The 15,003-nt window shown below is 30.2% G+C and overlaps 1 pseudogene; it reads right to left on the bottom strand.

Annotated features, from left to right (window-relative positions):
• Positions 1-2,310: 2,310 nt before the first annotated feature.
• LOC122725107 lies at positions 2,311-3,715 on the bottom strand (annotated as a pseudogene).
• Between the last annotated feature and the right edge of the window lie 11,288 nt (positions 3,716-15,003).

Here is a 15,003-nt window from a genome sequence, read left to right as displayed (position 1 = left end):
CTTCAATTCCTACTGGTAAATGTGAACAAACTTGCATGGTTTCATTGCTTTATGGCGTTTTGAATTCTAACAAGCTTGAACTCTTCAAAATTTGGCTCGACTCGATTCGTTTACACCCCTACTTATTTATTATTTTATAAATTTACAACAGTTGAATTTTCATAAAATGTTGAACTTATGTTTATTGACTTGTTTATTTTGTTTGAAATAAGTTTAACTTTTTCCTTTCACTTCCTGTTTCAAATCAAGAAATTTGTAAAAATTTAACTTAATTTATTTTTTTACCAATTTTTAAATTGAAAATGAAAAATTAATTCTTTTTAATTTAATAAATAATTTTAAGTAAAACTATAATTCATATATGATTTATTTCAAGTGACACATCAAAAAATAATTTTAAATGCTATTGAAAATTAGTTTGGAAATATTTATTTGTTTGGAAATTTTACGATTAAAAAAATAATGATTATGTTTTTTTAGCAATTTCTATTCGACGTATTGAACGTAATGCTCAAACGACAATCTACTTTTTACTATCTAGATTCGGCCCGGTGGAAATTGCCCATTGAAATTGACCCGACCCAAATAAATTAAATGAGCTTTCAGTAATTGCCCAACCGAATCCGATGATCCATGCTTGTGACCCATGAGCATGTAGTTATTAGTTAACAAGATTTTTTTTTTTGCAATATTCGTTTTTTATTAATTGGTGTGATTTGTTCGCTGGAAGGAGTCTGTAACAACTCTGCCCGATAACCAAGGGACTGATACAAACGCCATAATTAGTTTCCAAAGAGCAGCCCATTTTGCAATTGGTAAATTAATATAAACATAAATTTCGCTTTCTACATGTGATCTAAGCTATTATGTTAAACAAACAAATCCTTCGCAGGAAATTGTTTTGAACGTGTGCAACTTTTCCGTTAAGCTAACCATTGTTGTTCTCTCAGCTAATGCCAAGAACATCAAATTGTTTGAACGTGTTGATTTGTGTATTATCTGTGATAGCTTTGAGGAGACACAACCAAACTTCACTTCTGGAGATCATATGAAGATCCAACCTACTCTCATACCCTCCTAACTCTGACAGAATGAAACTCCATGTCAGTAACATGATATGTGCGCATTTCAAGATGTTTTTTTTTGTTTCTATCTCTTTTATCTTCATGATATTCTAAACAATCTTTTACATTTTTTTCCTTTTTCCAACAGGGTTATGCAATTAGCTTTCCAACAGGGTTATGCAATTAGCTTTCCAACAGGATTATGCAATTATCTAATGCAGCCTTTTTTTCTTTCACCAATTTCCATTATATATTGCAATCTCAAAAAAAAAAAAAATCCATTATATGTTTTTATCTATTTATTTGTCTTTCCTGGATGTGAAACTTCTGTTAATGTATTTGTTTTTTCCAAAAATGAGATTCTTAAATGTTTGTAGTGAATTCCTTTACTACTGAATCATATATGGGTTTTCTATTTGATGATGACATACAGTAGTGTATATTAATAACTACAGAACAATTTGATCATTTTCCTTCTTCATTTTAATGAACCGAAACATTATGTGGTCATTCTAGCATTTACTCTAAAGCCTTGACTGATAGAGCGAACACTTGTGAACTTTCACTAAGAAAACGTCTAGCTGTGTACATATATTAACATTAATATTGCCTTATGCAGCTGTTGAAATTGAAGGCTATCTAGAAAAATAAGTCAATCAACCATCTGATGAATGCAAGGCAAGCAGACAGGTAAAGTAATTTAATTAAAGAAGCTCTTATGTATGATCATGTTAGCTTAACAAAAGACGATAAAAGTTTATCTGATCTTGAAAGAGGGGTTGAAACAGGATCTATGGGGTCAAGGGCTTAATAAATGGCAAAAAAGAAGACATGCAACTCGCACAATGAATCAGGAAGAAACCATGATTCCAGGCCAAATATACCAGTCATGGCTTCAAAATGCTTCTGATATTGCCTCTAGAAGAGGAATAAAATGAAAGGTTCGTGCTTGCTCTTCAACATGGTTCACTTTTCTAACCTGGGCAATGAATCTTTTGATTATCATGTAAGTTAGGAGACAATTGGATAGGCTAAGAATATACTAACATGTCCACCATTGTTTAAAATTTCAATTGTTGGATGTATCTACCCTTGCAAAACAAACATTAAAGTGAAAAGCAAAGGAGCCTTGGACAACATACTGCATATTTTGCAGGAATGCAGGGATATTATGTCTTATTGGAGTAGCTAACCTGATGGATCTGCCACCTCTGTTCCTTATTGATGATTTATGTGCATATGAATATAGAGAAATATATAAATTTCAATTAAAAATTTTTAATTTAACAGTTAACAATCTATTAACTTAACTAGCATTGATACTATATCTTTGTGCCCTTTGATAGCTGCTGCACGCAAGGCTGTGAAGCCATATTGATCTTTATAGTTTTCGTTTGCACCTTTCTTTAGTAATGATTCAAGGTGTTCCAAGTTCCCTCGCCTGGCCGCCATTAGCACTACTTCTCCACGTTCCAGAGTCTCCAGAATCTCCTCCGGCGTCGTCGTCAATAAAGAAAGGTACTTAATAATGTAGTCTGAATTATTTGAAGCTGGATTCTCTAGTTTGTGACTATATTTAGATGTCCCTTGTCCCGAGCAACATCAAAAGCTGAACGGCCATGATTATCTGCGATTGTGGGGTCAGAACCCATCTCAATTAGCATCTCTACCATCTTATGGTCACCATTTGCCGCTGCTCTATACAGTGCAGTCCTGCCATCTTTGCTCTTAGCATCCTTATCTGCACCGGATTCCACCAATACCCTAGCGCACTTGATATTCCCTCTACCTGCCGCCAAATGCAACGGTGTCCTTCCTTCTTTATCTCTCAAATCCAATGGCCCAAAACTATCCAATGAATCCAAAACTTCGTCCGTCCGATCAAATGCTATTGCCACGTGCAGCTCGCACCAGCCTTTGGATTGCCACTTTGCGTCCATTTGATGAAAGCCCACATCATCCGCTTTCGCCCGTGCGTCAATCTTCAACCCAGCTTCAAGCAGTAAGTTCACCATACCCTCAGGGTCAGCCAACTCAGTAGCAACTCGAAGGAGCGACTCAGCCTCTCTCGGTGACAACTCAGAAAGTATCGACCTCTGCCTCTTTATTATATTCTTCACAGAGTTAACATCCCCACTGCTGACAGCGTGCCGGAGAAGAAACGGACCGACGAAGGCAACCTTGAGCTTAAAATCTTGAGTTGACCAGAGAGGAAGGGAAGAGAACCATGAGTTGAGAGAATCGGGGTTAGTCAAATCGGATGAATTGGGAGGAAACGGTCGGAGGGAGAACGAGGGAAAGAGGATGGGAGATGGGTTTGTGGTCTGAGTATGATTTGAAAGATGGTAGAGGATGAAGGAGGGATAAGCCCAGTTGGTGGATTAACCAGGAACTTGTGCGCGCTGAAGTTTGGACCTTGAATGCTATTGGGGTAGTGGCGGAGAGAGACCTGAGGCGGACGTTGGCTCGGCATTTGAAATTGAGCATAAAGTCTAGACGAACCTCTGAGTCTGATACTACGATGAGCGGCCTCTCCATTAATGGAGATGGAGAAGTCAGAAATGGGGAAATGGCCTGTACGTTGTGATGATTGATGAAGAGGAAAGACATTCCCCGAAATTAAGCAATTAAAAATATTAGCATGCATTGCCATGTTTTTTTTCCCGATTGGCTCCATCATTTTTTTGCAAATATTAATATTAAAAACCATAAATACTTAATTACCATAACTTCAAATCTTTCCAAGTAAACTTGACTATATATATAATTACTTTCTTTCTTACTAAATCCTAATTTAGAATAAATATTTCATCTCTGAACATCCCCAAAACCAAGGATTTAAAAATATTACCATGTGCTGCATTGCTATTTTTTTTCAATTGGCTCCATCGTTTTTGCAAATATTAATATTAAAAACCCATAAATAATTAATTACCATAACTTCAAATCTTTCCAAGCAAACTTGACTATATATATAATTACTTTCCTTCATATTAAATCTTAATTTAGAATAAATATTTCATCTCTGAACATCCCGAAATCAAGAAATTAAAAATATTACCATGTGCTGCATTGCTATTTTTTCCCGATTGGCTCCATCTTTTTTTGCAAATATTAATATTAAAAACCATAAATACTTAATTACCATAACTTCAAATCTTTCCAAGTAAACTTGACTATATATATAATTACTTTCTTTCTTACTAAATCCTAATTTAGAATAAATATTTCATCTCTGAACATCCCCAAAACCAAGGAATTAAAAATATTACCATGTGCTGCATTGCTATTTTTTCTCAATTGGCTCCATCGTTTTTGCAAATATTAATATTAAAAACCCATAAATAATTAATTACCATAACTTCAAATCTTTCCAAGCAAACTTGACTATATATATAATTACTTTCCTTCATATTAAATCTTAATTTAGAATAAATATTTCATCTCTGAACATCCCGAAATCAAGAAATTAAAAATATTACCATGTGCTGCATTGCTATTTTTTCCCGATTGGCTCCATCTTTTTTTGCAAATATTAATATTAAAAACCATAAATACTTAATTACCATAACTTCAAATCTTTCCAAGTAAACTTGACTATATATATAATTACTTTCTTTCTTACTAAATCCTAATTTAGAATAAATATTTCATCTCTGAACATCCCCAAAACCAAGGAATTAAAAATATTACCATGTGCTGCATTGCTATTTTTTCTCAATTGGCTCCATCGTTTTTGCAAATATTAATATTAAAAACCCATAAATAATTAATTACCATAACTTCAAATCTTTCCAAGCAAACTTGACTATATATATAATTACTTTCCTTCATATTAAATCTTAATTTAGAATAAATATTTCATCTCTAAACATCCCGAAACAAAGAAATTAAAAATATTATCATGTGCTGCATTGCCATTTTTTTCCGATTGGCTCCATCTTTTTTTGCAAATATTAATATTAAAAACCCATAAATAATTAATTACCATAACTTCAAATCTTTCCAAGTAAACTTGACTATATATATAATTACTTTCTTTCTTACTAAATCCTAATTTAGAATAAATATTTCATCTCTGAACATCCCCGAAACCAAGGAATTAAAAATATTACCATGTGCTACATTGCTATGTTTTCCTAATTGGCTCCATCGTTTTTGCAAATATTAATATTAAAAACCCATAAATAATTAATTACCACAACTTCAAATCTTTCCAAACAAACTTGACTATATATATAATTACTTTCCTTCATATTAAATCTTAATTTAGAATAAATATTTCATCTCTGAACATCTCGAAACCAAGAAATTAAAAATATTACCATGTGCTGCATTGCCATTTTTTCCCGATTGGCTCCATCGTTTTTGCAAATATTAATATTAAAAACCCATAAATAATTAATTACCATAACTTCAAATATTTCCAAGCAAACTTGACTATATATATAATTACTTTCCTTCATATTAAATCTTAATTTAGAATAAATATTTCATCTCTGAACATCCCGAAACCAAGAAATTAAAAATATTACCATGTGCTGCATTGCCATTTTTTCCGGATTGGCTCCATCTTTTTTTGCAAATATTAATATTAAAAACCCATAAATAATTAATTACCATAACTTCAAATCTTTCCAAGCAAACTTGACTATATATATAATTACTTTCCTTCATATTAAATCTTAATTTAGAATAAATATTTTATCTCTGAACATCCCGAAACCAAGAAATTAAAAATATTACCATGTGCTGCATTGCCATTTTTTCCCGATTGGCTCTATCGTTTTTGCAAATATTAATATTAAAAACCATAAATAATTAATTACCATAACTTCAAATCTTTCCAAGTAAACTTGACTATATATATAATTACTTTCTTTCTTACTAAATCCTAATTTAGAATAAATATTTTATCTCTGAACATCCCCGAAACCAAGGAATTAAAAATATTACCATGTGCTGCATTGCTATTTTTTCCCAATTGGCTCCATCGTTTTTGCCAATATTAATATTAAAAACCCATAAATAATTAATTATCATAACTTCAAATCTTTCCAAGCAAACTTGACTATATATATAATTACTTTTCTTCATATTAAATCTTAATTTAGAATAAATATTTCATCTCTGAACATCCCGAAATCAAGAAATTAAAAATATTACCATGTGCTGCATTGCTATTTTTTCCCGATTGGCTCCATCTTTTTTTGCAAATATTAATATTAAAAACCATAAATACTTAATTACCATAACTTCAAATCTTTCCAAGTAAACTTGACTATATATATAATTACTTTCTTTCTTACTAAATCCTAATTTAGAATAAATATTTCATCTCTGAACATCCCCAAAACCAAGGAATTAAAAATATTACCATGTGCTGCATTGCTATTTTTTCTCAATTGGCTCCATCGTTTTTGCAAATATTAATATTAAAAACCCATAAATAATTAATTACCATAACTTCAAATCTTTCCAAGCAAACTTGACTATATATATAATTACTTTCCTTCATATTAAATCTTAATTTAGAATAAATATTTCATCTCTGAACATCCCGAAACAAAGAAATTAAAAATATTATCATGTGCTGCATTGCCATTTTTTTCCGATTGGCTCCATCTTTTTTTGCAAATATTAATATTAAAAACCCATAAATAATTAATTACCATAACTTCAAATCTTTCCAAGTAAACTTGACTATATATATAATTACTTTCTTTCTTACTAAATCCTAATTTAGAATAAATATTTCATCTCTGAACATCCCCGAAACCAAGGAATTAAAAATATTACCATGTGCTACATTGCTATGTTTTCCTAATTGGCTCCATCGTTTTTGCAAATATTAATATTAAAAACCCATAAATAATTAATTACCACAACTTCAAATCTTTCCAAACAAACTTGACTATATATATAATTACTTTCCTTCATATTAAATCTTAATTTAGAATAAATATTTCATCTCTGAAACATCTCGAAACCAAGAAATTAAAAATATTACCATGTGCTGCATTGCCATTTTTTCCCGATTGGCTCCATCGTTTTTGCAAATATTAATATTAAAAACCCATAAATAATTAATTACCATAACTTCAAATATTTCCAAGCAAACTTGACTATATATATAATTACTTTCCTTCATATTAAATCTTAATTTAGAATAAATATTTCATCTCTGAACATCCCGAAACCAAGAAATTAAAAATATTACCATGTGCTGCATTGCCATTTTTTCCGGATTGGCTCCATCTTTTTTTGCAAATATTAATATTAAAAACCCATAAATAATTAATTACCATAACTTCAAATCTTTCCAAGCAAACTTGACTATATATATAATTACTTTCCTTCATATTAAATCTTAATTTAGAATAAATATTTTATCTCTGAACATCCCGAAACCAAGAAATTAAAAATATTACCATGTGCTGCATTGCCATTTTTTCCCGATTGGCTCCATCGTTTTTGCAAATATTAATATTAAAAACCATAAATAATTAATTACCATAACTTCAAATCTTTCCAAGTAAACTTGACTATATATATAATTACTTTCTTTCTTACTAAATCCTAATTTAGAATAAATATTTTATCTCTGAACATCCCCGAAACCAAGGAATTAAAAATATTACCATGTGCTGCATTGCTATTTTTTCCCAATTGGCTCCATCGTTTTTGCAAATATTAATATTAAAAACCCATAAATAATTAATTACCATAACTTCAAATCTTTCCAAGCAAACTTGACTATATATATAATTACTTTCCTTCATATTAAATCTTAATTTAGAATAAATATTTCATCTCTGAACATCTCGAAACCAAGAAATTAAAAATATTACCATGTGCTGCATTGCCAATTTTTCCCGATTGGCTCCATCGTTTTTGCAAATATTAATATTAAAAACTCATAAATAATTAATTACCATAACTTCAAATTTTTCCAAGCAAACTTGACTATATATATATAATTACTTTCCTTCTTACTAAATCCAAATTTAGAATAAATATTTCATATCTCTGAACATCCCCAAAACAAAGAAATTAAAAATATTACTATGTGCTGCATTGCCATTTTTTTCCAAATTAAGTTTTAAAATTAAAATTTTTAATTAAAAAATTTTATTTATAAATTATTAATTAAAATTATGTAAATATGGTATTAATTTGAGTCATAATAATTGATTTTAGAATGAATTTAAATAATTTAATATAAATTTTCATCGTATTTGAACGAGTTCAATTATTAAAAATATTAACCGATTTAGCATAGGGTGGTTTTTTGTGAATGTTCTTTCATTATTATTTTAGAGAGATGAACAATAAAATTCATTTTATATCATTTGTTAAATCACATCATTGTTTATACTTTAAAAATAAATAATTAAATTAAATTTAAAATAGTTATATTACACATTTTATTGATGTTTGTAAATGTTTCTCTCATAAATTCAGTTTTAAATGTATTTATTAAAAACCATTTTAGTTTTAAAAGTTGACTCATCAAAATCCCGTTTGGATAGATTAGTGGTGCACAAGTTGAATTAAAATGGAAAAATTAAAAGGAGAAATTTTTAAGTGAATTAGATTTATTATGAAGTTAATAGATATTAAAGGCACTCCGAGGCTTAGCCTGGTGGAAAATGCATCCTAGTAGACTTGAGAGGTCTAAGGTTCTACTCCCCCAATTCCTATTTCAAAAAAAAAAATAGATATTAAAGTGAATTTTATTTATTATTTTATAATATAATTTATTATTTATAATTTTAAAAATTTATTAATCTATAATAAATTGGATCCAAATATATACTTCCCATCAAATGTACTTAAAAATAACTCAATTTATTGATTTATTGGTTTATAAAAAACATTTTCGTCAATTTTATAGTAAACAATATTTTATTAATAATAATATTAGTCAATATACTAATATGTAGAATGCTTTCGGGTGAGCATTTATTAAATTTTAAAAATTAAACTCTATCTTATTTTATTTTGTCAATTTTATAACAAACAACATTAAAAAAAGTACGAGATAAATTTAAATATTGTATCATAAAAAGCTACTACTCAATTTAAATAAATAATGTAATGCATGGTAGTCAATTTAAGGTCAACGTGAAAGATGAAATTAGAGATTTACGCCCATATTCTAAAATTCTTAAATATTGATTTCAATTCAACGATTTCATGCAAAAAAAAGTGACATACAGCAAATTTTAATTTGATTTAAAGAAAAATAAAACAACTTAATTAAATTGATGTTGATTTTATTTTAATTTTGCTTCAAAACCTAACAGATTACTATTTAAATTCAAAATAAAAACCGAACCATGACTCAATTGGGAATGTAATTCCTTTTGTTTGCTCCGCATTTTCTAATTTTTAAATGTGAGTCCATACTGATAATTCTCATTTTTTAATAAAATTTTAGGATGCAAATTAGATACTTTGAATGTAGCCTCACTTATTAAGGACGGATGATTATTCATCTAACTCATTTTAGGATGAGGTTAGGAAAAATCATATAAGCATATGGATAAGATTTGATGATAAAAGTCTTTTTTCTGTAATATTAACTGTTTTATTAAACTATTAACTGATTATTCACCTTATTTAGTAGGGAATAGCAGTTATGTTAGTGATTACTTGAATATAAAAGATAATTTTTTATAATTTATTTTTTTAATCACTAAATCAAAATATTAAGCATTAAGAAAAAATTATTACTTAATTTTTATAAAAAATTTTAATTTTAAAAAATATATTAAAATATTTTAAATATTTTAAAAAATTTATTAGTAAATGATTAGGTTAATTTTATTCATTAAATATTTTACTATTTAATATTTATAATTTTAAAAATTTATTAATTAATATTTTAGATATTTAAAAAGTTTATTAATTAATTTTTTATATTCATAACATTTTAAATTCTTTTATAATATTTAACCTTAAAATTAATAAAAAATAATTATTATTTTTTAAAAAAATATTAAAAATATTTTAATATATTTTTTAAAATTAAAAAATTAATTAGTTTTCTTATACCATATACACTAAAAAATATTTTTTTCCTTACTAAGATGGAAGTAGCGGGAAGAAACCATTGTGATCCTATGACATCTTTTATTCTAGAAATGATATTAAAATTTCAATAATGATTTCTGAGTTGTTCCTGCACATGCATTTGCTCATACATATGGCACAATTAAGTTCTATAGTCGTAAACAGAATTATTTAGGGATTGGCAGATCTCAATGCACCCCTCTGGCTACTAGTGAATATCCCCGAAATCAAGAAATTAAAAATATTACCATGTGCTGCATTACCATTCTTTTCTAATTTGCTTCATCTTTTTTGCAAATATTAATATTAAAAACCCATAAATAATTAATTACCATAACTTCAAATTTTTCCAAGCAAACTTGACTATATATATAATTACTTTCCTTCTTACTAAATCCAAATTTATAATAAATATTTCATATCTCTGAACATCCCCGAAACAAAGAAATTAAAAATATTACCATGTGCTGCATTGCCATTTTTTTCCAATTAGCTCCATTTTTTTTTGTAAATATTAATATTAAAAATCCATAAATAATTAATTACCATAACTTCAAATCTTTCCAAGCAAACTTGACTATATATATATAATTACTTTCCTTCTTAGTAAATCCAAATTTAGAATAAATATTTCATATCTCTGAACATCCTCGAAACCAAGGAATTAAAAATATTACCATGTACTGCATTGTAATTTTTTCCCAATTGGCTGACATCTTTTTTGCAAATATTAATATTAAAAACTCAAATAATTAATTACCATAACTTCAAATTTTTCCAAGCAAACTTGACTTTATATATAATTACTTTCCTTCTTGCTTAATTCAAATTTAGAATAAATATTGAGAATATCTAATATTTTTAAAGACCTCCGAAGATTTAAACCAATGATGAATCAAGCATTTGATCAGACACTCCATTGTTAAAGTTATAGAATCCCTTTCTTTAATAGCACCAAAGGCCCGGTCCAGTCCTACTTTGTAACCCTAACTAGTCTCATGTCTCTTCCATTCTCTCTCTCTCTATATATAATGTGGCTAGAGTGGCTGAGATCACCAAGTAGGGCTCACACCTCCCTGAGACTGCCGGCGGAGCCACCTTCACCAAGGTACTTCTCCTGCTCATCTTTCAAAGATATCAATGCCATTCTCTTAGAAGAACAAAATGGATCCAAATCCCAACCCCAAACCCCCATAAGACCCTCCATTTTCCACCGTGTCCGGATTGCCTCCCCACTCCACCGCAACCACTCTAAAACATTCATAATTTCACCCTGGTTAGGAGGTGGTGAAATTATGAATGTTTTAGAGTGGTTGCGGTGGTGGCAGTGGAGTGGGGAGGCACGGTGGAAAATGGAGGGTCTTCTGGGGGTTTGGGGTTGGGATTTGGATTCATTTTGTTCTTCTAAGAGAATGGCATTGATATCTTTGAAAGATGAGCAGGAGAAGTACCTTGGTGAAGGTGGCTCCGGCGGACGTCTTAGGGAGGTGTGAGCCCTACTTGGTGATCTCAGCCACTCTACTGCGTCCAAAAAAGTTAGGTTACCTGCAGTTTTCTTAGGAGGGAAGTATGTTGGCGGGGCCGAGGAGATCAAGGAGATGAATGAGAGTGGTGAGTTGAGTAAGCTGATTGAATGGCAGCCATAAGATCTACTCTGAGAAGCATGGGTTTAGGACCTGCACATCCGGTCTGATTAAGTGCGGCCTATGTTATCCCGCCTATGTTATCCCGTGCAATGTAAACGGTCTGATTAAGTGCGGCATATGTTATCCCGTGAAGCGGCGACGTATGTCAACTTAGCCCTCTATCCACAATAGGAAATATAGAAATAAAATAATATTGGTGTTTTTTCTTTTGCTTATTTTCTATTTTAGAAAAAAATGGAATACAGGAAAGTGGGGATCTTCCTATTTGGGTTCTTTTATTTGATGGGATTTGTTTGATTAGATGTTTATAGACTTTTTTTTTGCCACAGATGTTTATAAACTTAGCAGCAAGTGTTTGCTGATTTATGAATTATTTGTGAAACTTGTAAATCTTTACTTGTTGATTTTTGTTTATTATTTTTCTAACAAGTCCCTGTGATACTATTTCTCCTTTTTTTTCTCTTTTTCTTTGTTTTTTTGCAAACATAAGCGATTTCTAATTTCTATTACATAAAAGGAAAATGCAGTATTTCAGTCATACACCATACCTATTGAAGAATATTCAACATAAAAAAACAAATCATGGATAGCTACTATAATATGCTTTAGAAAATATCATTGAGAAAATTATTAACTTAAATACATATTAGTCAAATTTATAAAAAAATTAATTTAAAATTAAATTTAACATGCTTTATTATAAAAATTTGAATAAGTAAATAATTTTAATTTTTTTTTTTTAGAATGGGGATTAGAAATTGAGAGACTAGAATATGAGAGTTCTATCAAATTTACTTAAATGCACTTACCATATTAAATCTGTGAGTCCAATTTTAAATTCTTTATATATATATATATATATACACATAAACATATCTTAAACGATCATTGTTTTTTCTTATTCCGATCTTTGACGGGATGAGCCGCTTTCCTGTTGTTGACTCTTAAATTATTAGGGACAACTATATTTTCTTATTTATCGATAGTTAATTGAAGCAGATCGTTTCTTATGGAGAAGGAAAAATAAGAAGTTAGGTTTAAAAAAGAGGAAAAGGCGAGAGTACCGAGTTACAAAAGGAGTACAGAGGAAAACTTACATTATTATATATATTATAAAAACATGTAGAAGCATATAAAAAAATATTATATGAATTGTTAATCTGAAAAAAAAAGTCGTTAATTAATAAAAATATTCTGTGGTAGCTCGTTAAAATTTTAATTAAAAAATAATAACGCTAGGAGAGAATATTTTTATTTATAATATTTTTAATTTGAAAAATATTTTAAATATTCATAAAGATTATGATGTTTATTTTCTTCTCTTTTTGCTCCTGGAAATTCATCAGATTTAGAGTTCTTCTTCTCTTTTTGCTCTACCGGAACTTTATTTTGTGCTGGTCGCTCAACGACGAAGGTATATAGCTACATATGGTTTTCTGTTTGTTTCTTGGGAAAGTGGAGAAGAATGGTTGGTGAAATTTGGTGGTCTGTTTGCAGGTTTAGCGTTATTGAAGTTTAGAGAAAGAATAGTGAGTGATCCGTACGACGCGTTGAAGAATTGGAAGGATGAGGATGGAGTTGTTAATCCGTGTTATTGGTTTGGAGTTGAGTGCTCTGATGGCAAAGTTGTCGAATTGTATGTATCTTTTCTCTCTGCTGAAAAATTTTGGCCTTTTGTTTTCGTTTTCTTTTCTGTTCTGATACTGGAAAATTTAAGGGAAAAGTTTTGAGGCTCGAGATGCATTTTTTTGATAAAATTTGTAATTTCTGAAGCTGATTATGCGAGTCAGCGATGAAAAATACATAACCTTTTGGTTTTGGATGGCAAGTTTAAAGTGTGTTCTAGCTATTACTTTGCAGTTTTGAGAAGTCATCCGTTGGTTTCCAGTTTACTTTTTTGGATGACTCTATCAGATCAAAGTAACTCTATTACTATAATTTATGCTGCTTGATCTATGGATTACATGTTCTGTTGATTGCCCTTTTGGCTGCAGTCTGCAGCATTGTGAGAACATTTTTCAAAACTATATCACATCAGGTGCTGCTGTGCCTGGGATCCTTTTGGGTTCCCTGGTGATATGTAAACTTTGCAACTTGAATCAGAATCCTTAACTCGTGCTTTGGTTTCCAAGTTCGGTTTATTTTGATTAGAACTTAATGGAATCAGCTCAGATTGAGTAAAACTTGAAAAGAAAATCAGTGTTACTCTCTTTGTAGTTAATGGTTATTTTAAACGTGATACTACTTGCTGATAAGCTCTCTATTTTATTCTAAAGAAAAATATGTAATATTCAGGAACTTGAAAGATCTTTATCTTGGAGGAACACTAGCACCTGACCTCAGAAACCTTGTTCGCATAAAGTCTATGTAAGTATCAACTAGGCAACATAAATTTACCTTCTGTCCTTTGATTCAGAATTTTTTTGCCTTTGGTCATATGGCTTAATGTTCTGCTGCAGCATTTTGCACAACAATTCTTTTACTGGCATCATTCCTGAAGGGATTGGAGAGTTGAAGGAGTTGGAGGTGCTAGATTTTGGAAATAATAACTTCAGTGGGCCACTCCCTCCCGTCCTTGACAGTAGTCTCTCTTTGACAATCCTGTAAGTTGATAATGTTGAACAATTTTTTTCCTCCATTGAGATTATCTTTTGCTTCCATTAGTATATGAACTCCATTTTTTTTGTGCATATGTTTTAGTCTCCTGGACAACAACAGGCTTCTCAGCAATTTATCACCTGAAATTCATCGACTAGAAACACATTCTGAATTTCAAGTAGATGAAAACCAACTAGCTAGTGCAGCTAAAGGACCATCTTACAATGAAAGATCTGCCTTACGGTATGTCAGTTGAATATTCTCGTATGGGTCAAGATAAGACATTTTTCTGGTAGTCTACTGTAAATCTGAGACAATTTTAGTGGCACTAACATTGTTTTGGTGAACCATCTGATGGAATTTCTCCTTTATGGGGGACGTTGAGAAAAGGAATGGCCCCTCTGTGACAAACAATTCATTGTTTTCATGAAATGAAATTGTCTTGCATTCCCCCCCTCCCTTCCCTTCCCCTTCTCTGTATTTGTGTAATTTCTTTGTTGTTCCATGCTGTTACATACTTACATTATGCCTTTGTCCCCCATATTTTTTACAGGAATGCTGTGCAAACTGAAAATGCAATTAACAAGCGACAGCTGCAAGTGGCCAATGCCCCTCGA

Source organism: Manihot esculenta, chromosome 11 (genome assembly GCF_001659605.2).
Source record: "Manihot esculenta cultivar AM560-2 chromosome 11, M.esculenta_v8, whole genome shotgun sequence".
In the NCBI taxonomy this organism is placed as follows: domain Eukaryota; kingdom Viridiplantae; phylum Streptophyta; class Magnoliopsida; order Malpighiales; family Euphorbiaceae; genus Manihot; species Manihot esculenta.
This window is presented reverse-complemented; position numbering and strand designations above follow the sequence as displayed.